This window comes from Nothoprocta perdicaria, unplaced genomic scaffold (genome assembly GCF_003342845.1).
Source record: "Nothoprocta perdicaria isolate Ctin4 unplaced genomic scaffold, notPer1 scaffold_26, whole genome shotgun sequence".
Lineage (NCBI taxonomy): Eukaryota > Metazoa > Chordata > Aves > Tinamiformes > Tinamidae > Nothoprocta > Nothoprocta perdicaria.
Genome location: NW_020455488.1, coordinates 3,909,824 through 3,933,735, shown reverse-complemented (window position 1 = coordinate 3,933,735; position 23,912 = coordinate 3,909,824). Strand labels below are relative to the sequence as shown.

The 23,912-nt window shown below is 49.2% G+C and overlaps 1 protein-coding gene across 1 annotated transcript in view; it reads left to right on the top strand.

The window, feature by feature from the left end:
• IGDCC4 (immunoglobulin superfamily DCC subclass member 4) overlaps positions 1–23,912 on the top strand; it is a 72,951-nt gene that overhangs the window by 475 nt on the left and 48,564 nt on the right. The window lies entirely within an intron of this gene.

The following is a 23,912-nucleotide window of genomic DNA, read 5'->3' as shown; positions in this document are numbered from 1 at the left end:
CAGGGCCTGGGGCAGGCCCGGGTGTCCTGCCCCTTCCCGGGCACCCCGGTCCCTTGTGCCCCTTCCCGAGGTCCCGTTGGTCCATCCGATAACGACTATTAACCGATAACGACTATCACTGATAGCGCCTGCCCGTCCCGTTGTTTTCCCGACCGTCGAGTCCAGCGGTTCTCGCCTGGAGCCTCTCTGACTTCCCGCGCCTGCCCTGGAAGTTTGTGCCGGTGCGCGTCCCGCAGACCATCGCTGCGGAGCTTTCCCCTGGGTTTATCCGTGTCCCTGCAAAAGCGGGCTGGGAACGGGCGTGTTAGCAGGTTGCCCTGGGAAGCACCTGCTGGGGTCCCCAGGGACCCCCTTGTCTGGAGGGGACCCTGGAGCAGAAGGAGGGGGATGTGGAGACCCGATTTCCTTCTGTGGCTTTGTCCCTTTTTCCCGTTCCCTCAGACTCAGCAGAGTATCATAAAAGCATAAAAAGCATCCAGCCCTTTTTGCTTCCAGAAACCACCTTTTGGGGGGAGTGGTGGATGGCTGCAGGGTGTTTTTTGAGCAAGCCCTTGCTGAGGTTGGCCTTGCCGTGTGCGGTAGGCACAGTGTTCCTGTGGCCGCCGTTGGATAACGGTCCCTGGGAGCGCTCCTTCGTCACCGGCGCGTGGGGCTCTTCCGAGACGGATGCAGGTGGTGACACCCCCAGCACATCCACTGGCAGCACAAGGCTGCGTGTCCAAGCGCGGGACTGAAGCTTGTAGTAGAGAATGATATTTATTTATTTTAAAGATCATCTGGTAGGGAATAGATTTTATTTTCTCAAATCTCTTCCGCTGGGGGAAAACTTCAAGCACTTTGTGGAAATTTACAGTTGTGACTTCTCTCTGTTTTTTGGGGTAATTAGGGCAGCCGGTGAAAACTGTTTTCCGTTCGTTTTGTAGCGGGGGGCCCCGTTCTGAGGGCAGAGGTAGGGAGCGTGTCTGTGTGCGCGTGTGCTCGCGGATGTGCCTTCCAACAGGTGGGTTTGATTCCGTGAGGGAAAACATGGCCTAGTTTCAATGTGGGATTAATTTGGCGGAGGGCTGGAATGGTTTTGGAGCAGTGTGCGTTTGATCCTGAAGCCTCATGTGTTTTGATCCGTGCTTCGGGGCTCTCTGGAGACGAAGTACTTGGGAGAGGACGAAGGCTGGAAAACCCTCCCCTCTCCGGCCCTGTAGGCTTGATGGAAGCAGTGCCAGTTTAGTGAAGGATGTGATCCCGGCCATCACAAACTTTCTGTTGCCCGATCTCGAGGTTGTTTTCCCTGCAGAAACAGGCAGGGGCTGTTGGTTTTGGGGTCTCCCCGCTCTTCAGTTGGCTCTGGCCTGGGGGCTCTGCGGGCTGCTCTCCGTGGGGCTCCATACAGGGCCGCTGCAGCGCGAAGTGGGCTGAGCTTTTCCATCTGAGTGATCAGCTGAAATCCATCTGGGTTCATGTCACTCGGATTTGTGGTCAAGTCTCTCTGCTGTTGTGGAACAGATTTGCTTTTTCTACATCACCTCACTCCAGTCCTGCTTCGTTCCATCTTTCCCGTCGCATTCTCCTCGGCTCCGTAACCTCGCATTCCCTGCGCCCGGAGAAGGCGACGTTGCCATTCGGAGAGCCTTGCGGGCGGCACCTACGTGCAGGTGTCCGTGGCCCTGCATGGCAGCAGCATCACGGGGTGGGTTATGAGGGAGAACAGCAGAGGAGGAGAGGGATGTTCCCTTGAATTCCCAGTTTCTCCATCCCCGTTTGCTCCCATGGAGCGTTGTGTCTCGCACACCACGTCGCTGAGGCTTTGCCCGGGGCGAGTTTCCCGGTGTGGGTCTCACCCACGGTGCTGTGCCTGTCACGACGGCTGCTCTGAATCCCAGACACTTCAGGTTGCTGAAAAGTAGTGAACTTGTGACTGGTGTTTCCCCGTTTCTCTTCTCAAGTGTCATGCTGAAAGAGAAAACAGCTCAGACTTGGTTGTGTGTTTGTTTTCCCTGCAGCTCTACACTGAGAGGTAGTTTGTTTTCTTTCTTTTTTTTTTTTCTTTATGCCCTCTCCTTTTGCCACCTTGAAGTCTAAAGCGAAGCAGATGCAGCCAATTTTCTGATGTTTCTCCCGCTTTCTGAGCAGACTTTCTACTGACAGCTGTAAAAGTTTGATCCGCTGCGGGGCCCTGCGCAGGGTGTGTGTATCGCTAATGTACATGAGCCACTTCAAAGTGGCGTGAGCCATAATTTCAGAAGGAGTTTGGCAACCTGCCCGCCCCGGGGAAGAAGGGAGACACTTCTCCATGTGCTCGTGGTCCGGTTGGGAGCCAGAGGGAGCCTCCCGAGCTGTGTTTGGGACCTGCTCTGTGGGGTGACCCTTGCAGTGGTGCTCAGGACATCTCCCTTTCATTCCCGCTGTATCCTCGAGCCAGCTCTGCTGTCCTCCTAGCCCATCTTTAGACAGAGAGGCTGCCAGAGACGTTGGGGCGGGGATAAGATCTATCAGTGGCTGATTAGCACCTAGTTATTTATACACCATGATGAAGAAGATCCTGTATCCCAAGGGCACCATCCCGGCCATGGGCTGCCTTGTCCCACGCGGACTCACGAGTCCGATGGTTGCTCCTGGTTGCTGGTTGGAGCTTCCCTCGGGGCTGCCTTCCCAAATGTCGGTTAATCTCCTAGGGAGAAATCCGTGTGCCCGTGAGCCGCTCCAGGCATTTGCAATGCAAGAAATGCCTCTCATTCATTTTACATGCTTCTCTCCTGTTTAATGACTGCCTGACCATTAAGCCTAGTCATGGTTATATAATTAAAATGGGAATTAATATTTAATCTCATTGTAATTTGTTGTTGGAACCTATCCCAAACTCATCTCTAACTATGTCTTTGCATGAGGTGAGTAGGTACCTGGGGGAAAACAAGCCACAAATGAGGGATTTTTTTTTTTCTTGCTTGAGCCATGAGAATCGTGGACCTGCCTTGAGTGAAGAACTGTAACCTTTGCAAACCCAAAACGATCGTACTCATCTTGTTATCTGTGGGAAGCAAATGTTTGCTTTGCAGTCAGCTGTAACACTAGAGGGGATATGGTAAATCCTTGTTATCAGTATTTGCCAAGTACATATTGGGCCAAAATCGACTCTGGTGCAATTTCATTGCTTGCTAGAGAAGAACTGGACCTGGTCTATGGTATTTTTAGCCTGGCTTTTGATGGAGAAGAGGCTTTTGTAATCATGCTGTCTGCCTATCCAGCTCTCTTACTTTTTCCAGATAATTTCTGGACCTGCTGGGCAGTCACAACCAGCTTGAACAGAGCTGCAGTGGATTTGGAGCGTGCACATTTCTATAAAGGTTTTGAAAATAAGCAGCAAAGTAAGGGAAGGGAGGCCCAGTTTGCACGTGAGCTGAAGGAGAGGCTCTGAAATTACAGTTTTAGACACTGGAAAACCTGTACAGGGAAAAGTTTAAGTGCCTCAACTACAGGAAAAGCTTTGAATGGAGCTTGCACCTTGTTAAGATAAGGCGGAATAATCCAGTCATGAAACACAAAGCTGCAGGAAATCACTTCTCATCCTTGTAACCACCTGTTTATTTTAGTTTTAAAGCCCTTTATGCTTTAGGACATGCTGTTGTTCTGTTGTTACGCCAGCATTCACGTCACAGGGCTTGGGAACTGTTTTGCCTTCCTCTCTGGCTGGCGAGAGCATCTTCCAAACACAGAAACGGCCCCCGGAGCGGCCGGGACACAGGCACTTTCTGTTGCCTTTGGCCACTTGCTCCCTCTGCCTCAGTTTCCCTATTTGCTGCTGCTGGGCACGAGGTGCTGCGGTGCAATGTGAGCATGTGAAGAACGCTGGCACTCCAAGTAGTTTTCCTGCATTTATTAAAACCTCATGCACTGGTGACCTCCAAGTGCTATTTCTGCTTTTCTCACAGCTTCTTGGTGTGAGGATCCACAGCTGTTCAAACCGTGTCTGCTGCCTTCATGAAAAGCAGAGTTTGGGAGCTGTGTTTTCACGAGCCCTTCTGAGGATGCTAAGCCCAGCACCAGGCACGGAGGGGAGGGCTGAGGAGCTCGTGCTGGTTTTTGTAACCACCTGTACAAGCATGCTGGAATAATCCTTGAAACCCCATTCAATTTTCTTCGTTCTGAAGAGAAACAGAGCCCTTGCAGGGAAGGGAAGAGCTGATTAGTGTTGACTTTCAGCAAGGTAGCAATCTGCTCAAGTGGTAGCTGCTGAGGGTGGAAATTCCTGAGGGAGGACAAGTGCCTGTGTAGGGGCTGTGATCGAATCTGTATTAAATGATCCCCTCCTTTCCTAAATGGAAAGGAGAACCCAAACACTTGTCAGCAGCCTTGTTGGAGTGTGTCTAATGCTTTCCCATTTGCAGGTGTCAAAACACTTGGCTCACAGCAATGTAGGTGGTGGTGCTCCCCACTCGCACGTGTTTCCATGAACTCCTCAGTTCCGTGTCCAGCGGTGCCTGATGGTTTCTCTGCTTCTGAGTCACATCCCCTCCTGATGCCTGGCATCCTGCTGTTGTGATGTGGATCTGCTTTATCTGAGAAGTCCAGCAGGGAATAATACAGTGTGGTTTATCTCAGCGGGTGATAAACATACTCTGTGGCTGTTATGATAAGCAATTACTGTATTCCATGAGGACTTTGTTATCAGGTGGTCTGAAATTATGTAAAAATCTCTATCTGCATTTTAGACTCAGTTGCCTGGTATTTCTCCAGTAAGTTTAGCTGAGATGTTGAACAGCCTGTTTTGTTCTTTCTATTTTTTAAACTTTATTTTTTTCCCCCAAGTTTCCTCATGGTGTGAACGTCTCAAGGACATGTTGTCAATATTCACGGCGTGCGCTGCCCGACGTGGGAATACTGTGAGCTTGGGAAAGAGTCAAGTGCTGGCTGGGCCAAGTTGTGTCCCTTGCAGCGGCTGGCAGAGGTGACAGATGTCCCCTGGACAGCTTCATGGTGAGGAAATCAGGTGTCTCCAGAGGTTGCTGCTGCCCCACGCTGATAGGAGAGTTAAAATCTAGCACGTGGAGGTATCGCATCTGTCTTGATTGCATGAACGTGAAGCACATGAAAATGATTCTAATGTGGCTCTTTCCCTTACCCTGGCTTGCTCCCACACCTGTGTTTGCTACCTGGGTCTCTGAGCACTCTCCATGTGGAGCCGGGGTGAATCTGCACTCAGTAAATGTAGGGATTTGAGACCTTAAATGGCTCAAATAGAGCTTTCCTGAGGAGAGGTGCAGGCAAGGCAGGGCTTGGAGCAGAAACGGATCAAGGTGGGATGCAGAAGTGATGCAGCCTGGTGACAGGTCAGGGTGCGAGAAGAAGGTCCTGTTAGTGGCTGTGCTGGGGAGCCCAGGGCCTCGGCAGCTTCTGTGTTGGCTGTTGATAGATGATCAAGTTAACTGGTGCGACCAAAGAGGTCAGGGCTTAATGGATGGATTTCCTGTGCTGGGCTCTGTGAATCCACTGAGGGTTTTGGCAAAACCCGGCTGTTTGTGCACCCAGGGCTCCAAGATATCTTTTATTTATTTTTGAAAAGCATCAGTGTTGCTTAAAAGGCTTAAAACTACTTCAGGTTCTGCACTTACTACAAAACTCTCTCTGCCTCTCAGCTTCTTGGTTGAATCTGATAACCAAACTGGGTACGTGTATTTTCCGGGGAGGGGGGGAAGGAATTGTGGTACGTAGTTGTGGTACATTATTAAAATAAGCTAGTCAAATGTATATTGATTTGTTGTTACTGCAACTGAGAAGGCTTTTATGTTTCTTTGGAAATCTTTAAATCTTTATCCCTCTTTTCTGTTTTTTCTCTCTTATCTTTTGGGAATCATCAGTGCTGCTTGAAGATGATAACACCTGAAGTCCTCTGTTACAATGACCCAAAGAGATGGGGTCAGTTGCAGTGCGTTTCTGTGCCCTACCAGCCCCACTGCTGGCAAAGCCTCTAAAAATGGAGAGAATCTGGCAGCTGCTTGTGGAGCCCTTGCAAAGGCACTGTGCGTGAGCGCGTACCAAGGCATCTTGGCAAGATGCACATGCGGGATAAAAGGGGAAAAAGAAGCCTACCATCTGATCCAATATTTCCTTTGCTGTGTTGGCAAAAAATTGTTTAGATTTCTCCCTCCCAAGAATGATTTTGTAAACATAATGCTGCCTATTAGCCATGCAAATTACTGTCATTGGTGACAATTGTTGTGATGGAAAGATAAGGGTCTCCAAACTCTCATTTGATTCCTCCCTTCCTCCGTTTGCTAACTAGTTGTTTGTATCACTGCTGATTGCAGCTTTTGTCAGAGAAACCAAAATATTGATCAAAACTCCTTAGTTCTGTTTGTCCTAGGTCACATAAATGCAACTTCTTTTTCCCCCTTATATTGTCTTCTCTCTGCAGTGAACTTCCTTCGAGGGACGAGCCCTGTGTTCCTCAGATCCAATGTCACCCTTCCGTAGAAAGTCCTTAGGAGTAGCCTTGCTATCCCAAGATTTCCTCAAGAGTCCCCCAGCTGGAAATCTGGCCAGCACCGTTACCTTGAGCACTGTTGTGGCGTTGTCTTTACATGCAGAGTGGGGAAAGAAGGAAGTTTCTCCCTGCTGCTGGCAGGGAGTAGCTTCCCATTTACTTAACACTTGTGGCTGCTGCCAACGTTTTCTCTTTAGCAGCAGAGAGAGGTAAGTGTGGGGTGAGAGACCTCAGCAGCGCTTCAGCATCCAGGCATGAGGCTGAGCAGTCAAATAACTCTTTTTGCTGATTGTTTTTTTGTACCCGTCCAGGCACTTGGGCAGATTCATAGGTTTAAGGCTAGAGGGGTTTGTTGCATTCCTGGCTGAAGGAATCTCAGTGTCTCTTGCCTGGGTTTTAGTGGCTGTGTTGAAATGAGAGCATCTCTTTAGGAGAAATGCCTCAATGATTTCACAGTGCCTGGTGGATCTCTCAGTGAGCTGTGTTGATATCCTCACTCCTTAACATGAGCTCACCTCCAGTCTGAATTTACCCAACTGTTTTGTAGTTGTACCTCCATCTACCAGTGTGACAAGCCCTGTGCAATTGCGGCCCTCCTCGCTGGGAGCGTGTGTGTGATCAAGTCTCCCGTTAACCTGCTCTTTACCTAGCTGACTACCTGGAGGTCCTGGAGTCTTTCACCTGTTTGGGATGTTTTCTGTCCCTTAGCCTTCTGCACCCAATATCCTTTTAAGTAAAAGCTCTGCTTTCCCCGCAGCTAGGTGTTGCTCAGCAAAGCGAGTTTCTCGGTTATTTTCCCTCAAATCCTTGGCTTTGGAGCCTGGTTTTGGAGCTTGTGAGTCTCTACGGGCACCCGCTCCCCTGCAGCTCAGTTCGGAGCTGCCTTTTGGCTCCACTGGCTGCTGCTGGATATGGGTTTCCAGATGTGATTGAACCAGAGCCAAGCTCAGGGAAAGGCAGAGAAACCCTCAGCTCTGGGAGCGCCTCTTTGGTGAATGTTGGAGCTGTGTGAAAGGCAGGGATTGCTTTTTACAGCAGGGCTCTCCTGTGCAGGAAACCAGGGGCTGAATCAGGGTGGGACACGTGTGGGCAGCCTCCATGTGGCTTTTGAAGAGAAACGAGATTCCAAGGTTGGAGTCATCCCATCACAGGTCAGAACTGCAGTTGTACTGGCACAGGAGAAGACTGTCATAGTCCTACAGTGGATTTTAGCAGAGCACATCTCAGCCCTGAGCTTCATCAGTGTTTCACATGTGGGTGAAGGGTATGGGCGAAGATACCTCTGCCCTTTGCCACTTCTCCTGCCCCACATGGTCATTATTCCCAGTGTAAATGGCTCCTGCCTCTGGCCAGCTCTTCTGAGCAGGCTCTCCTGGAGCAGTGGGTGACATCCAAGGCCAGTGTTCGCTCAGCAGTGGGTGCACTCGCTTTTTCTGGGGTGCCTGTGCCCTGTTGGGTGGCCTCTTGTCACCCCCTGGAAAGGTGACAGGAGTCTTTGGAGCAGGCATCCAAACAGGAGAAGCAGCAGAGTAAAAAGTCCTATTTGAGGGACTGAGCACAAGTGGTAGGGGTGTCCAAATGATGTGCGGTAGGGACGGCAGAGGAGATGTGTGAAATATGCGTTAGGTGGCTGCACCTGGGCCTGTCTTGGGGCATCAGTGCTGGGCATGTGTCTGGTGAATATAGAGATGTGTACGTGGTAAGTGCAGGTCTATAAAAGCAGACTCTTCAGAGCTGATTACTTGTTTGTGTATTTTTAAAGTTTATGGGTTTGAAAAAAATGTCTGTCCTCATAGGGCATATTTGCTTCTCACCAGAAACTTGTTAGACTGGAAATTTCACAGTATTAATTTTTATGGTGTTTCTTAAGCCGAACTAATTGAGTATTTTGGAAGGGGGAAGGCAAGGGTGTGGATGTGTGTTTTCCATGTAGATGCCATTAAAAAAAAAGTGACATGGGTGATTCCGCAGGCTGAGTGGTGTGCGCAAGGTTGCTCTTGGAAAGTGCAAGTGATTATAGGCTGGTGACTAACAAATAATCCTGGGCTAATATGGAGTGGGCTCAATTAATGCTAATCCCTGCTCAGCTGTAGTAAAAGTTGGATAAAGTCAGGGAGATTTTGCAGGGCTGTTACTGACCTGAACATGAGAATGAAGATGCCTTTTTCAAAGAGCTGGTTTCATTTTAAGGGATATTGCGTTACCATTTTCCTCATCCTTGTAATAGAGAATCCCCAAATTGTGTGATTGAAGATGGGTGTTTTTCCTGTGCTGAATATTAAGAGTAGCAGCAATTAGTGCAGATTGACAGCAATAAATTATTTTTTATAACAAATGGTGTTGTGTTCCTTGGTCCTGAGCAGCCTCCACCTGTGCTGCTCATCCAGGACGCACAGGAGGAAAACCTCTCATCGCTATGGGATAAATTGGGAGGTTCGGGCCTTTTTGCTCAAATCTTAGTGAATTTAGGGGAAATGCTCCTGTCTAAGACTAACCCTGTTGATTCAGGGTTAGTCTTAGGAGAGGCCCCAGGATGGTGTGACAGCTGCCACGGATGCTGGAGAGGAATTGTCCCAGTGTCCTTCACAGTTTGGAAGCAGACCCAGTCGTTTTATTGCTTTGTCCTTAAACTGTCGGGTTTCAACTGGCTGCAGCTTTGGAAAGGGAAAGATTTATGTGCTCTCAAGAGAAACTTGTGCTGACAGTTGGTAAATGCTCTGTAGGTGCTGGAAAATTGAACAGCTAAGTAAGTACAAGGGGTTTTGGACCTGGGGCTATGGTATTTTTCTCGTTGTGAGAAACTTACTCGTTGTGATACGAGTAAGTTTAAATCTGGAAGTGGGAGGACAAATTTCTTCTGATTCTCTGTCCTAACAAACTTCAGCAGAAGGTTCTGCTCCCCTATCTTCCAATGTGTCCCAGAAGCCCTAAGATAGGGATGTTGTTTTGCTCTAACTGCTTCCTTGGTTGCTGAGCCACCAGAGCTCATCCTGCTTTTCCAGGGAAAGCTGAATTTCCAGGCTGCAGGTGCGTGCTGGCTTTAAAACTCAGCTAGGTGACAAGCTATGCAAGAAGGGTACGAGATCCCACCATGGTCAGGTCCTTGTAAGATCACTGCCCCGTTGACTTGTGGGCGCTTCTTGGACTTCACAGTTCAGCATCTGGTGGTTTATTTGTTTAATGCCTCCTTTCCAGAGCGTCACTCATAGTTGCCGTTCCCGAGCGAGGCCGCCTGGCCCGTGATAACGCACGGGCCTTTGGGGGTTAAGCGATAACAAAAAGGCAGGAGAGCTCAGACAGAGCCAGATGTCGTCCCCGCCGCCAGGATTAGAGACGGCAGCTCCGAAGCAGGCCAAGGAGCTTAGAGCAGTTTTGTGACTTGCCGGAGGTCACGCTGTGAGGGTGACGGAACTCGTGGGCATGGGCAGCTTTGGTGCTGGGCCCCAGGCTGAGGCAGTCCCGCGGGGAGCTGTTTAAACCTGCTTTCCCATTAGTTTTCTTTGTTGCTGCTCTGAATTGTCTCCTCTTCCCCTGTGTGCTGGCTCATTATTTCTCATTAATTCGCGGTTTGTGCAATTACCTTGGAAATGAGAGAGCAGGTTATGGCAACAGAGATAGCAGGAACCTGACTTTGCTTCTTGGTGTAGGTGACTTTGTAACCACGCAGCGGGTGGGAGAGTTGGTTCTTGTCCTCTCGGAGCGGCAAGTTACATATCCCGGTCCTGCTCCCATGGCTCTATGGGGCAATTTTTCTATTTTGGAGCAGTGTCACTCGTGCAGAGGCCTCTCTGAGGTTTCCTTGGCAGGTGGCTCCTCAGGTGAGTGTACGGGTGGGATCTGGGGTGTTATTTTGCAGAAGGGGAAGCCAGGGCACAATGAGGCAAAAGACTTGTCACTGATGAACATGTCATTTCTCCTCCCGCAGCCTGGGTTTTGCCGTGAGTATGTTGGGTCATTGGCTCTTTCCTGAGGGGCTGTTTCCAGATACAGACTTCTGAGTTGCTGCAAAGGGAGCTAGACCCAAACATTTAGTGGATGGCTTTACAGTTAGTGATTTCAGGCTGTTGATGGAGAACGGGCTTTACCTGCCTTCCACCCACCTTTTCTTATTTCCAGATGAGCTGCAGAATCTCTTTACTAGGAGCAGCAGCAGAGCTTTGAAAATTTCTGGCCTAATTCTTATTTGTGTTGTGAGGAGCAGTGTAATCCATGCGCTGTCAGGGGCGCTTAGGTATTGTACCAGTTGTAGGGGAGTGGGAGAAAAAGGGCCCCACGAAAGGGCTTGTGCGGAGGTTTTGTTCCTGGCTTTGCAGGCTGGCTGGGCCGGGTGCGGGTCCCCTGGCTGGGCAGGTGCCCAGGGCAGTTGGGAAAAGGGATCCGAAGCTGCGGAGTTTGGGACCCCACGCTAGGTCTTATCAACGCCTTTTTGGGGTGGTGGTCATGAAAGGCCTAGCTTGCAAGGCTAGGCTTCTTTGTCATCACAACTGTAAAAGCAGATTAAGATGAGTGTAGGTGAAATGTGACATTTGGACAAGCATCCTTTCCTGTCCCTGGGGGACTTGTTTTCTGCGTGTGCGACATTTTTAATAATACTGTTAGGCAGGAAATTTTAGGTACCTTCACACAACTGCCAGCACCCCCTGCTATGCAGGATTTTGGCCAGCTGGATTTTTTTTCATTTTTGCTTTATCCATTTTCCTCCTAACAGGAGAGGGATGCAGAGCAGGACTGGCCCTGTGAAAGGAGCTGTGGCTTGGGGGTAATGGAGTATGGAGCCCACTCAGAACTTGCAGGCTCGTTAGCGTGGCCCACGGCATCTCTGGAAGGGACCACGTGCCAGGGGCTGCTGATGGTTGGTGACAGGAGCTGGGCACAGGTGACAAATAAGGGGAGATGTTTGCTGAGGCTGCGTGGAACCATTTCACAAATTAACTTTAGGAACAAATCCAAGCAGGATGTTCCCAAGACTGCAGTTGTGACCTCTTTTGGGAGACTCTGCCGAGGTGGGATCCTGGTGCTCAAGGTGGGCAGCTTTGCTCGCCCTTTGGCTGCAGACAGGGCTCTTGGTGCCATGCTGTGTTTACTCCTAATAACGCTCCCCATGGCTTGAATATCCAGAACATTGATTGCGGGCAGGGTGTGCAAAGTTGAGTAATCCCTGCACATCCCGAGTATCGTGTTCCCTTTCTGTGGTTCCAGATAGCAGCTGGTCTGGAAAACAGAGCTGCTGAGAGTTGCTCTGTTCATTCCCCTCAGCCTCCCACCTTCTTTTTGTTTAAAATGCCCACGTGTCACTTACTTTCAACAAACAAAAGATGTTTCTTATAAGCCAGTGTTTATTAGTTGGGCATGTGGTTTACTAGAAGGGAGAACTGTGCGTGCACATAATCCCTGCTCACGTCTTTGTTGGCAAACTGGAGCAAGAGTTTATAATTTTATAGACCTTTCAAGAGTAGATTTCGTAAAAGCAAACAGTGATGAACGGGGTTAAATTATAGCCATGTAAAACAACGACGTAATAGCATGATTGCTCTGTATTAACTGCTTATTATCCCATACCAAATAGGAACGGCTTGGGCTGGTGGGAGAAAACATGTCCTTCCTGAGGTGGCTCTGGAGCTCATTCAGCTGAGGAGCCACTTTTAGGGTCTTGGGCAATTTCTTTCCCTTCTGTGGAGGGAGATAAGGACAGTGGGGGTGCTCTCCTACTCCAGCTCCTTCCAGGATTAAACAGGGGGGAGCAATTTTCAGAAAAGAGTGATTTATTTGTTTTTCTTCATAGAGATGTTCATAGTTTCTGTGTACAGCCTGAAAGCCAACCAAGTGACCTGCTGCCCCTCTGAGCTAGGCAAGGGTCTCTGCTTCTCCAGCGCCTTCCCCTGGCACCAAGAGCACTTGCTGCTGTGCCAGGGTCTCTCCTTAGCTGTGCTTTCCAACTGCTCCAGGTGGCAGGTTGGCTGGGCAGGGAAGGAGCGGCCAGAGAGCAGCTCATGGGCCTGGGATGGGGACAGCCAGAGCACATCACCTAGGCCAGGGCTCGAGCTTTGGGGCTAAACCACGTGCAACAGGGAGCACTGGGCCGCAGGCTGAGGTGCCAGATGTTTGGCCTTGTCTCTGTTCCGTGTCTGTGCTTCCAGGTGTTGGCAGCACAGGGAATTACACTGGGAATGATGCTCTTAAAATAGCTGTGGCTGCAGGCGGGCTGGGATCCTTCTGCTGCTCTGGGACCTTTTTCCCTCTGCTGCTTCTGCTTCTCTGCTCTGGTAACTGGGAGCCAGTTACCTCCCTGCTTGTGCTGGGCACTTCCCTGCAGCAGGACACAGCACAGGGACTTTGTGCCCGGTGAGCAGCCTCCTGCCCCTTGTGGCATTGGGATTAGCCGAGTGGCCGAGGACCAAACTCCTGTGTTTCTTTGTTTCTTTCTCTTGGATCTTGATTTTAACATGATTTACTTTTTTATTTTTGGCTTTCCTATATGCACCCTGGAAAATCTTAGAGCAGCTTATTTGGGCTTGTGGAAGAAACTCTATTTGCAAGGAGCACTGTGGCTTGTAATAGCTTTGCAGTGACATAGCTTTAGTACAGCAGTGTGTCTGCACTGGCTTTCGATCTGCTCCTGGGCTAAAAATACGGCCCATTAAGACTCCTGGAACAGGATGTAACCGTGTTTTGAAGGTACTTTATTCCTTATGAGCTATTGCTAAGTGATTTAACGGAGACTGTGTTTGGAGACCTGCTTTATAAGGTAATTTTTCTGAAATGCAGGTTCGAGTTTCCCAGGGAGTTGAGAGAAGAGTCAAGTGCTTGTGTTTCTCCTGGAGAGGCGGTGGGGCTGCCTGCATGTCCTGTACCGGCCCATTGAGTTGCTAGGCCAGATATTTCCATTTCTGATCCTCTCTACCCCCCGATAGGAATTCAGAATTGCACTGAGAAAAGGAGCTTCCCCACCTAGTTCATTTGGGAGTTTTACCACCTAGTCCATTCGAAACTGGATGCGCTTGAGATGTGTTGAGCAAATGGACAGTGGTCTTTCCTCTCCTTACATGGATGGGAAGCTGCAGATGGGGCTTGGAGCAGAAATGCAGATACACAGGGCTGTGATATGAAGCATTTGGCAGCATCCCGGGCTTAAGAGCTCCCTCCTCACAGCGGCTTGATCCTACTCAGTCGGTTGTGCTGACACAGCTGGTTGTGGGCTGCACTGTGAGCTGCGTGAGTGGAGCTTTGGCCTCAAAATGATGGGATTAAAGCCTGTGCTGCTGGCACCGCGGAGCTGCCTGGGCTCGGACACCCCGGCGCTGTTTGCATGGAGCCCTCGGAGTTGGGTGTTCTTTGAAACGACCCATGTGGATGCAGCTTTGCAAAGAAGCACCGTTGTGAGCAGCCAGTTCAGTTTTACAGCTCCTTCTTGTTGGCTTGTGATGGTGCGGGTTGCTCGCCTGGCTCCCGCTCCGTGCGGTGACAATGTCAGCGCGAGGGTGCGAAGCTCGTGTTACGCGGGCAGAGTTCAGGCAGGTTGGGTTTCAGCACAGGTCTCGTCCCCAAGCTGTTCCCGCACTTTCCTGGCAGCAGGGAAGCGTCGTCAAAACAGGTTTGGCCCCGAGACTGTTAACAAAACATTTGCAAGGGGCAGATCTGCCATGTTAATGAGCTCAGCTCGTGGGCCGACTGGTTTTTGTAGAAGAAAAGGTCAGGTCTGTTGCCTAGGCTATGCAGGAAGGTTTTGTTCTGGAACAGGCTGCTCCCGGCTCCGAGCCGCCCGCTGCCAGGGCTCAATGATGTTTCCCTGTCCCTGCTGCCACCTCCCACCTTGTCCCCAGCATTTAGAGGTCCCCCCTTGCACCAAGTGCCATTGGTGCCCGCTGAGCATCCCAGTGCGCAGACCCACCGTGGCCATGGGTGGAGTTGGGGGTCTGGGACACTGGGACCATAATCTCTTTATTTTTTCTTTTTATTTTTCATCTTATTTGTTTATCTTTGAATGCGTCCATTGGAGGCTGTGGAGTTTTGAGTGCAGCAGCTTGGGCCAATTTGAAACACTCTTGATTTTAAGCTTGCCAGCAAACTTGGAGTTTGTTTTTAATCCCAAATTTTCACAAGCGGGTTCTATTGAAAGGGCTCTCAGTGAAACACCCTCTTCTTTTTTTTTTTTCCTTTTTTTTCCCCAGAAGCTGTTAGCTGTCTTCAAGAAACAACATTTTAATTGAACCCATGATAAAAGCAGAGCTGCAGTGGTTGTTTTAAAGTTTAAATTATTAAAACAACCTTATTTTTAATGCAAAAAAAAATCTTTTTTTTAAGAAGCTATACGCTTTAAAACTGCCAAAATCAAACCTTCAACTTTGAAGTCTTAAAATATTTTGGGAAATGCCTTTTTTTTTTTTTTTTGACTGGTTATATGGAACAGCTGAACTGACTTAACTGGAACAAAATTAGAGGAACAAAGAGGTTTTGTTTGCAGAGCGTATTCTTTGCCCTTTGACAGCCCTGGCTGGCTCGCGCTGCGGGCTGGAGCTGCGGAGCAGGTCGCTGTCAGCCGCCGCTCCGGGTGAGCTGCTCGCGGAACCGACCGCTTGCGACGACGCTGATGCGGCTACAAAAGAGCAAAAGTCCTGGCGAGGTTTGGGGGGTAAAGCAGAACGTGGAGCTCCCGCAGCTGCTGGTTTGTCTTGGTTTGCATTTTTTGAAGAGGTCTGAATCTCGCATTGATGGTTCCCCTTCCCAAATTGCACATTTGTGCTGAATGTGGGGAGACCAAAAGCTCACAGGGTTTTTCCCAGGCTGGTGGTGGTTGGTCCTAGGTGGTTGCATGTTCGCAGCATGGCCTCCAGGTAAAACACTTGCCTTCTGTGGAGGGTGTTTCACATCTCCCAGCCAATGCTCCCCTCTACGCAGCAGCGCTCTCAGCTAAGTTATAAGATGGTGAGATGTTCTCCAAGCACATGGAGCACCCCCTTAGTAGGGGTCCTAGGAGACCAGCTGGAGTTGGTTCCTGTCCTTCTGCAGCCCTTCGAGGCTATTTGCATGTTAACAGCTCTCTGTGTCTCCTGTCTCCAGCCAGGGAAGAGTAAGCAGTGGGAGGAGAAGAGCAGCTGAGAAATGGAGCTCTCCTTTCCATGCAGATACCCTATAAAGAACAAAAGGAGGAGCATGCACAGAGATAGGATCTGCCAACAGAAAGGAGCCGGGATTGCTTTTTCAGTGAGGCAGCATCAGGCCTCTGTGCGTGTAATTTTGACGCTGTTGTGCACCGTGGGTCTCATGGGTGAGTTGCAGATGCTGCTTTTGTATTTTAACTTTTCTGGGGCTGAATTCTCCACCCTCAGTCTGCAAAAACTTTTCTCTTGACTTTCCTACAGTAGTATGAGGGCTTTTAGGATCTGCTACTGAAATAATGCAAGCTCTCCCTTCTTGCCACGTCACCTGGCTTGTGCTAGAAGAGGTAGGCTGCAAAATAACACAAATGTTGCCTCGGTTGTTCCTGGTCTCCATCACTGTGTGTGAGGTGCCTGGGGACACATCCCGTGTGTTTAGGACTACAGGGCAGTGGGAGCTGGCTTGCACTGGGAGCAGAACCAAACGCATGTCAGCTTGTTCCACGCTGTCCCGAGCAGGGCTCGGGCCTCCCTTCGTCAGCATTTGTGTCTTTTTGCCTCACAAGTATTAAACTAGTTACATCCCAGTGCATTGCCTGCTTTACACATGCTGAATTCACTGAATTGCTTAGAAATAAGTATCCGCAAGATGTCACAGAGGCTGGTCTCCTGGCTAAGATCTCGTTAATTCTGTGGAGTGTTCTGTAGCGAGGATGTTGATATTCTGTTGACATGTATAATAGTTATATAACTGTTACTAATAATTATAGTAAGTGTCTTCTCGGAGATAATAGAATGGATATTCAGGAGTCCCCACAGGGAGCCCTTAAGCCACAGTTGATGGGCAGGGTGGTGTGTGGAGCGGTGTGAGAAGGACCCATCCTCTCAGGTGTTATCTGTGCTGGATGGTTGGGTTGGGGATTTTCCATGCTTTTACCTGGAAATTGCTCCTCCCTGCCCCAGCCTTTGCTGCTGGAGACCCAGGAACGTCCCATGTACAAGCTCCTACGTAGTGGCAAGGAAAGACAACGTTGCTTAAGTCACCTTCACCTTAAAGCACCAGTTGCAGAAGCCTGTTCTGCCTTGCTGAGAGATCACAGTCAGTGATAGTGTCATTTGGGGACCTCCTTTCTTACCCTGTTCTAACTCCACATGTTTGAGACCGCTGCTCTAGGTGAGATGAACCTCTTGCTTGTGAATATTACATTTGCTTCTATAATTGCTACCCTACTAGGCTATTAGTTACAGTAGAAAACCAAGGAGTCCCCTGACTTTTAGCTCATTAAAAGAGCTTTTAGACACATGGAGCATGAAAGGTTCTGGGTTAAGGTGTGTTCTTAAATATAAAAACTGCTAAGAAGCACATTGAAATCCACAGTGATTACAATATGACACTTGACTAGGACAGATCAGCTCTTCTTTATTTGTTGGAAAACATTAGGCGATGGCATATCTGAAATCCCGACACAGGGCGACAAGTCAGGATGATTATGTCAAAGACGCCATATTCAGGATTGTCCAAAGAAAGATTAACTTTTCATGTCAGCTTTTCCTGATACAAACTGTCAAGTGCTGTGTTGCACTAAAAGAGTGGAAATAACTAAATATGAAATGCTGATCTTAAAAAGGGGAGGGGGCCATGTAAAGTGCTGGGTGTTGCAAGATTCCCTAAAAATGATTTTGAAATGTTCCACTGTGTTTACCTTGCAGACGGGCGAGCGCTGCCAGCTGGCAGGTGCTCTCGGCTCCATCCCGCCCGGAGATGTCCGGGGTGAAGCGTGTGTGTGTGTTAGAACATCCCGTCCGTCTTGGAAGGGGCAGAGCAGGCTCCATCAGCGCGCTCCTCTACTGAGCTTTGTCCAGCCCAGGTGTGCAAGCCCCTGTTCTGCCTTTCTGCTCCCTTCTGCTGGGCAGCAGTTGCTCTTCTCAAGCCTTCTCTTGCAGGGGAGCTTTTTCCCGGGTTCCTGGAGTGCTCTGAGTGTCATGTGCACATGTAGGCAAATATTTGATGGGCAAGTTGCTAGAGGATGGCTCCAAAATCTATCCTGTGGTCTCGGGGCTTGTAGGATCAGTATAAGCTGTGCTCAGTAAATGCCTTTTTCCTTAAGCCCCTAATACACAACGTAGAAACCTTTTTCTTCCTTCCTAGTGTGACCCTCTTGCTTTGTGTAGCAGTTCCCTTACATCTAGTGCCTTGTGTTATAGCTCCCTTTTCCTTCATGATTTTTCCCCTGATTCCCTGTTATGTTTTTAACAGTCAGCATTTAGTTTGTGATCTTTGTCGGAAAGATTATGGGCTGTTATTTATTTATTTATCTGTGTATTGCAGTTGTGCCTTGCCCTTAGACCCCCACAAGCAAAATAATGCAGCCTGCTCCCCTTATCCTAAGGATACTCATCATACTCCAGCTTAGATGTTCTGCTTTTCCCAAGCTCTTGCCAAGACCCAGCAGCACCAGCTGCAGACGGTGAATTCGGATCCTTTCCCAGAACTTTGGTTGCAGCCTCAATCTTTGCAGCCTCTTCCCCCGTCTGATTAAAACCCGCTGCAGCGACGGCCGCGCAGGCAGCCGCGAGGCTCTGGCAGGTAACATGCACCGGGCAGCGAAACCTCCCGCTAATCCAGCCAGGCTATGAAGTCATAAGAATCTTGTTAATTTTTAAAAAGCCCTTGATGCCCGCTAATCCAAATCAATTTTCATTTCTTCCGTAAAGTCGTGCTTCCATTTAGGCTTCAGCTAAGAATTACAGCTAATTTGTTCGATTTTATAACAGTATAATTGAAAAAGTGATTTTAATGTCCTGGCAACCATATTCCCTTTCTTTGGTTGTTAATGAAAGAATCCATTAAAGTTAAATGATTTGGGCACAGATTCAAGTCGAATCGCCTGTGTATTCTAGGGGAGTTTTTCTGACCATCTGCTGCTCTGTCACTGGCATTTATGTTGTAAATGGGACCAAGAGAAGGACTTCACAGGTCTTATTTGAACCATTAAGTGTAAAATATCATTTTAATTCTCTGATTTCAGTGTAAATAGTGGAAATACTCCGGAGACTTGGAGCTGCTCTTCTCCGCAGCATCCTGCGCTTAAAAACATCATGGCCGAGCTGTACTTCCACGTGCCCTTCAGAGGCCCCCCTGGCTATTTGTATTGATCAGAGCACATCAATCAGCCCCGTGTCGAAACTCCCCCTTAATAACAGGCAACGCAGCTGGGAGTGGAGCCCGTGAAGGGGAAGTAGGTTCTGTGGGTGCCCCAGGTTGTGTTTGTAGTTCCCGGCCGCTTGCAGACACAGAACATGTCCTGGCACGGGACAGGTGGCTCCGGCAGCCGTTGGCATCTCGGCCTTCACCATGTGGCGAGTGAGGGAGGCTCAAAAATACATATATTTATATATACACGCATTTTATATTTATATATATATTTATCTGCATTATTTTTATATATATATATTTAGTTTCCCAGTGCTTAGGTTTCAACAGATGAGACTTTCACTATTGGAGTTGAATTTTATGCCACTTTGTGTGTTTTTATTTGTATATTTGAAGTGCACAAAGCCACTAAGGGGGAAAAAAGGCTAACAAAACATACTCAGAATTTTAGCCCGTAAGTGAAGAATCTCTGTGTTGTATTTTATAATATTAGTTTATTGTTAGGTGTCTGTACTCACGAGGCGCAATGCTGGAACTTGGATCATACTGCTTGTTTTTCATGTTCTCAAGCATCAAGAGATAAAAGCGTATCCTAAAAATATGCTAAACTTAAATGGTTCAAGTGCAAAAATAGATAACATTGTAACTGGAGGTCTTGTTTCAGACTGTCCTGTGATGTTAGCAGATCAAACGCGTTACGTGTTTTATGAAATAAAAACAGGAACTTCTGCATCTGACAAAAGCAAGATGACTGGGTTTCCTCTCTAACATCAGTGGGGAAAAATGCAGAAAGTCATTATGTGTTTGAATGGTGGTCGTGAAATCATGCAGATGCGAGGCAGTCATTTCAGCTTGATGTCGGCCTTTAAATGGCAAATATGAGGCTTATTGAGCTCGGACCACTACTCGGCAGCACAATTACAGTTACCTCCGCAAATGGGCCTTACAATGTTAACACCAGCTGATAACAGAAAGAGCCTTTAATAACTTTCATTAGAGTTAGTGTTTCTGGAGTTTGGGGCCTTTGCTCTCGCGAGGCATTTACATAATTTGCAGGTACAAGCTGCTGTGCCAGACTGTCCATCTGATTCTCCCCGCGATCCGAGCATATTAATGCACTTGTTTGATGGTCTGTTACCAATAATTACCTTGGATTGCATTAGGAGCATTTCCAACCTTGCAGCTGGTCTCTATTTTTCGCTGAGCGTATTTCAGGGCCCAATTACAGTGCTCTGATGTGTTATTGTTCCAGTGTTTGTTCAGGCCTGTAATTTTAATCTGCGTCTACACTGTAAGTTTATGAGCGCAGGCCCAAGGCGCTGTCCCGAGATCCCGTGCTCACAACAGCTCCGGCAGGGATCGTCTCGGATGGTTTTCCTAGGCTCTTTTAAGAGCAGAAAAACCATAGTGAGGAGATGAAAGGCCCTTGAGAGACATTTTCAGAGCAAAGGCTGAGGTTTGTTTGGTGTCGGATTCGTGGAGAGGAGTGGGTGGGAAAGGGCAGGAATTGGCTCAGCCCTCCTTGGTTTTGGCAGCACGTGGGAATGCCAAATTTCAACAGTTTTGGTGTTCGAGTCACTTTGACATCTTGGTAAATGTCCCTCAGTGCAAATAGAGCTAGTGATGGGCCAGCCCCATTCTGCTCTTCCTCTTTCTCCTTGGTGGTATGAGACATCGGGGAACAGATCTGGGGAAGACCTGGCTTAACCAGCCTAGTTTTGGCCTGCTTTAGGCTGCAGTTGCTGATTCAAAGGCCTGTCTGGGGACAGACAGCACAAGGCAGGAAGACTTGATCTTCATGAGAGCCAAGCAGGTTCCCATGATGATCAGCACTGACAGCTCAGCACAACAAATGTGCTATTACTGCTGTTGATTTGCTCATTCTTCCTGGACCGCTTGTTTGCAGGGAACACTTTAGGATAACGGGCGTCTCGCCGAAACTCAACACTCGGGCCAAAGAACCAGGTCTGTATTTATCCCTGCTTGGCAGTCACCAAGTGTTTATTATTTTGTATTTCTCCGTGCTTGGCAGCCCCTGCTGGGTTGGTCTCTGGAGGAGGGAGCCCTGCTCTGGCCTCGGCCGTGGGCTGGTGGCTCCCCAGCTGCACTTGGTGTCGGTGTTGGGAGCATCAGCGAGTTGTCTCTTCGGCTGTTTGGATTCCTTGTTGTCTGGGATATGATGTTTATACGCAGTGATCCTGGGGCTTTGGCAGCCTTTGTTTTTATCCGCGTCTAGTCATTAACCTATTTATCTTAATTACAGCTTTAGATAATGGCACTTTTTTTTTTTTTTTTTTTTTTAAGATATGGCCTATAAACGCTTCAGAAGGGACACGCTGAAGCAAAGTTGCTCTTTGAGTTACACCTTGTGAACCTATCTATAGATTTCCCAAGGTGCTAAGAGCACATGAAGAACATCAGAGACCATTGCATGTCTTATGCTTTGGCAGAACAGCAGCGCTGTAGTCGGCTCCCTGATAGCTCGGGAAAACCCTTTGGAAGTAATAACTCCCAGTTTTCTTCAGTGCTGTTCACTCCTGATTAAATGAGATTAATTGTGCTGTTGAGTTCTGCGAGTGCAGCATCCAAAACAAATACATAAATTAGGAGTGCCGAGGCTTAACTGCGGCTTGAATTCCTGCCACCTCCCGCGGGATGTGGAGCGGAGAGCAGCCCCTTCTCCCAGGGTGGTACCCGCCGCGTCCGGGCCCCGCTCCCAGTCCCGCGGGCTTTTCCTTGGCCGTGGCTCCGCAAGGTGCACGAGCCGCTTGCCAAGTGCCAGATGTGGAATGGGAAGCGCGCTGGCCTTGCTCCAGCCGGCGGGACCTGCGGCACAACAGCGGCTCCCCAGGAAAACCGCTGGCTGCCAAGAGCTGCGAGCGCTGTCAGCTCTGGAAGCGAGTCAGCCGAGAAGCTGCGTGTCTCGTTCGCTGGGAAGTGCTCACCTCCCGCGGCTCCACGCGGGCTGCTTTGCTCGGGCTGGGGCGTGTTTGTGGCTTCTTGCATGCTGGAAGCTGTCAGCAGGTTGTGCTCCAAGGCCACGGCTCCATCCAGTCGTTGCGTTGCCCCTGCAGCCTCTTGAGCTGCCAGGGAGGGTTGCAGAGGGATGGTGACACCCTGAGACAAGGAACAGCCTCTCTGGGTGCCTCCTCTCTCTGAGGGTTGTGGTTTCATAGAGCCCTGGGGAGAGGGAGGGACCCTCTTTGTCTAGCAGAGAAGGCTCTGAAAACGGGGCCTTCCCCCAGCTGTGGGTCAGTGCAGACCATGGCTTGGATGGTGCCAACGTGGTGGCCCTCATGGAGACTGGACAATGCTGCTTAACTGGGCTGGGTTCCTTGGAGGGGTTTAGGACAGTGAGGTGCTGGACACAAAGAAAAAGGCAGGGGATGCTCTGCTGGCTTATACAGAAATCTGCCCTGTTTGTCTTTTGTTTTTAAAAACATCACTAAAAGGCAAATTTTCCTTCTTCGAACAAAGCCATTTGTTGAACAGTAATCTTTTATTTGCACATGCTGCGTAATGGAGATCAAGGACGTGGCCAAAATTGCACCAAAGCAGGTGTGTTGCTTGCCTAGGCCTTTCCTCCTCTTCTAAGTATTAAGCTTGGAGCAAGGGAAAGGGTTTATTCACCAGACAGGGCTCTTCTCAGCCATGGAGTGCAAGTTCCCAAGGGATTGATAGGCTGGTGGTACTTTGTGCCTTGGAGGGGAAGACAGTGCTTTGAGGGTCCTGTCTCTAGCCAAGTAATTCCGTGTCAGGAATCCATCAGATCTCGCTGAGTTGCTGGCTCGCGCTTCCCATGGCTGTCCATAGTTTTGCAGGTGGGAAAGCAAGAGAATTGCTGCTTTTTCCTCTGCGCTTAGTGGTAAGCTGGGCTGTTCCAGCTTCCATTTGAGGAGGAGAGGCCCTAGGGGAGGTTTTGGCAGTACATGGAGACGCGCGTTCCCGAAAGGGAGATGTCGTCTGGGCTCATGGGCTTTTCATACTCTTGTTTGATTCTGGACTCCAGCCTCTTGCTGGTAGGGACTGTGCTCTCATGGAGGACAGGATTTGGCCTTAAGGAAGTTAGAAGTTGCATCCATCCCATGGACCCTGTTTTTTGTGTCAATCAACAGAAGAATTTTTCATATATTGCTGGACTTGAACCCTAGAGGTGGGTGAATGGCTAATGGGAGTGAGTGTTTGTGTATTTATTATTTTTTTTCCCTTCTGTACTCTTTTTATGCCTGGTACAGCCTTGGTGTTAGCAGCAGAGGACAGAGCAAGTGTTCTGCAGAGCCCGGGTCACAGGAGAGAATGTCCTATGAAGCAAAACGCTTTTCACTTGCAGCCTCAGCAGCCCTCCCTTTCAGGGCATTCTCTGCCCCTCAGTCCATGCGTATTCCCTCGGAGCACTTGGTGTCTATGCATATCTATATGAATATGGATTCGCACATACATTTATTGTCCTGGAACTTTGAACGTACTGCGTGATGTTGCTGTCCATAGAGGAAAGCTCTATGGGACCCCGTGGCCCAGCCTGAGCAGTGTGTGAGCAGAGCCTCCCTGTTGGCACTGGGTTTTCACCTTTGAAGTTACGTCCCTGAGGAGCCAAAGGGAAGAAAACTCCCCAGCTCCTTGGTGCATACAGGTCTGTAGCTGAAACCTCTGCCTTGGGCTGATCCGGGAGGGCTTGGTGGCCGCGTTCCCGAATCCTTAGAGCCTTCCTTGCCCTAAGGCAGGTAGGGGTGAAGGGGAGCAGGAGCCCACACGAGTGCGTGGCCCCGTGCTTAACAGGCTGCATCCATTTCTGTCACCTCGCGATGGGGAAAGGAGGTTGGAAATAGCAGCTTCTGTAAGCACTTAACATTCCTGATTTCATTTGTCTTTGATCTCACTTGGAGTAATTTTACCCTGTTCTGATCCCTTCCCTTGAAAGGGCTTTTGTCTCATTGTCAAGCTTGCTAATTTAGTGTGGTGTTTTGAACCAGACTTCCTCCCACGTTTGCAGGGCCTGGAAGGTATTTCTTCCTTAATCAGGGAGTGTTTATACAGACCTTTGAACATCTCGGGATGAGAGCTGTGCTGGGATTTTCTTTGCAGTGCCGTCCCTGGCTCCTGGGCCCTGCTCAGGGCCCCTTCCCAGGGGCTGGGAGGCTTTGGCAGGAGGGAGGGATTTGGGGCAGCTCTGTGCTCCCCACAGCAGCCC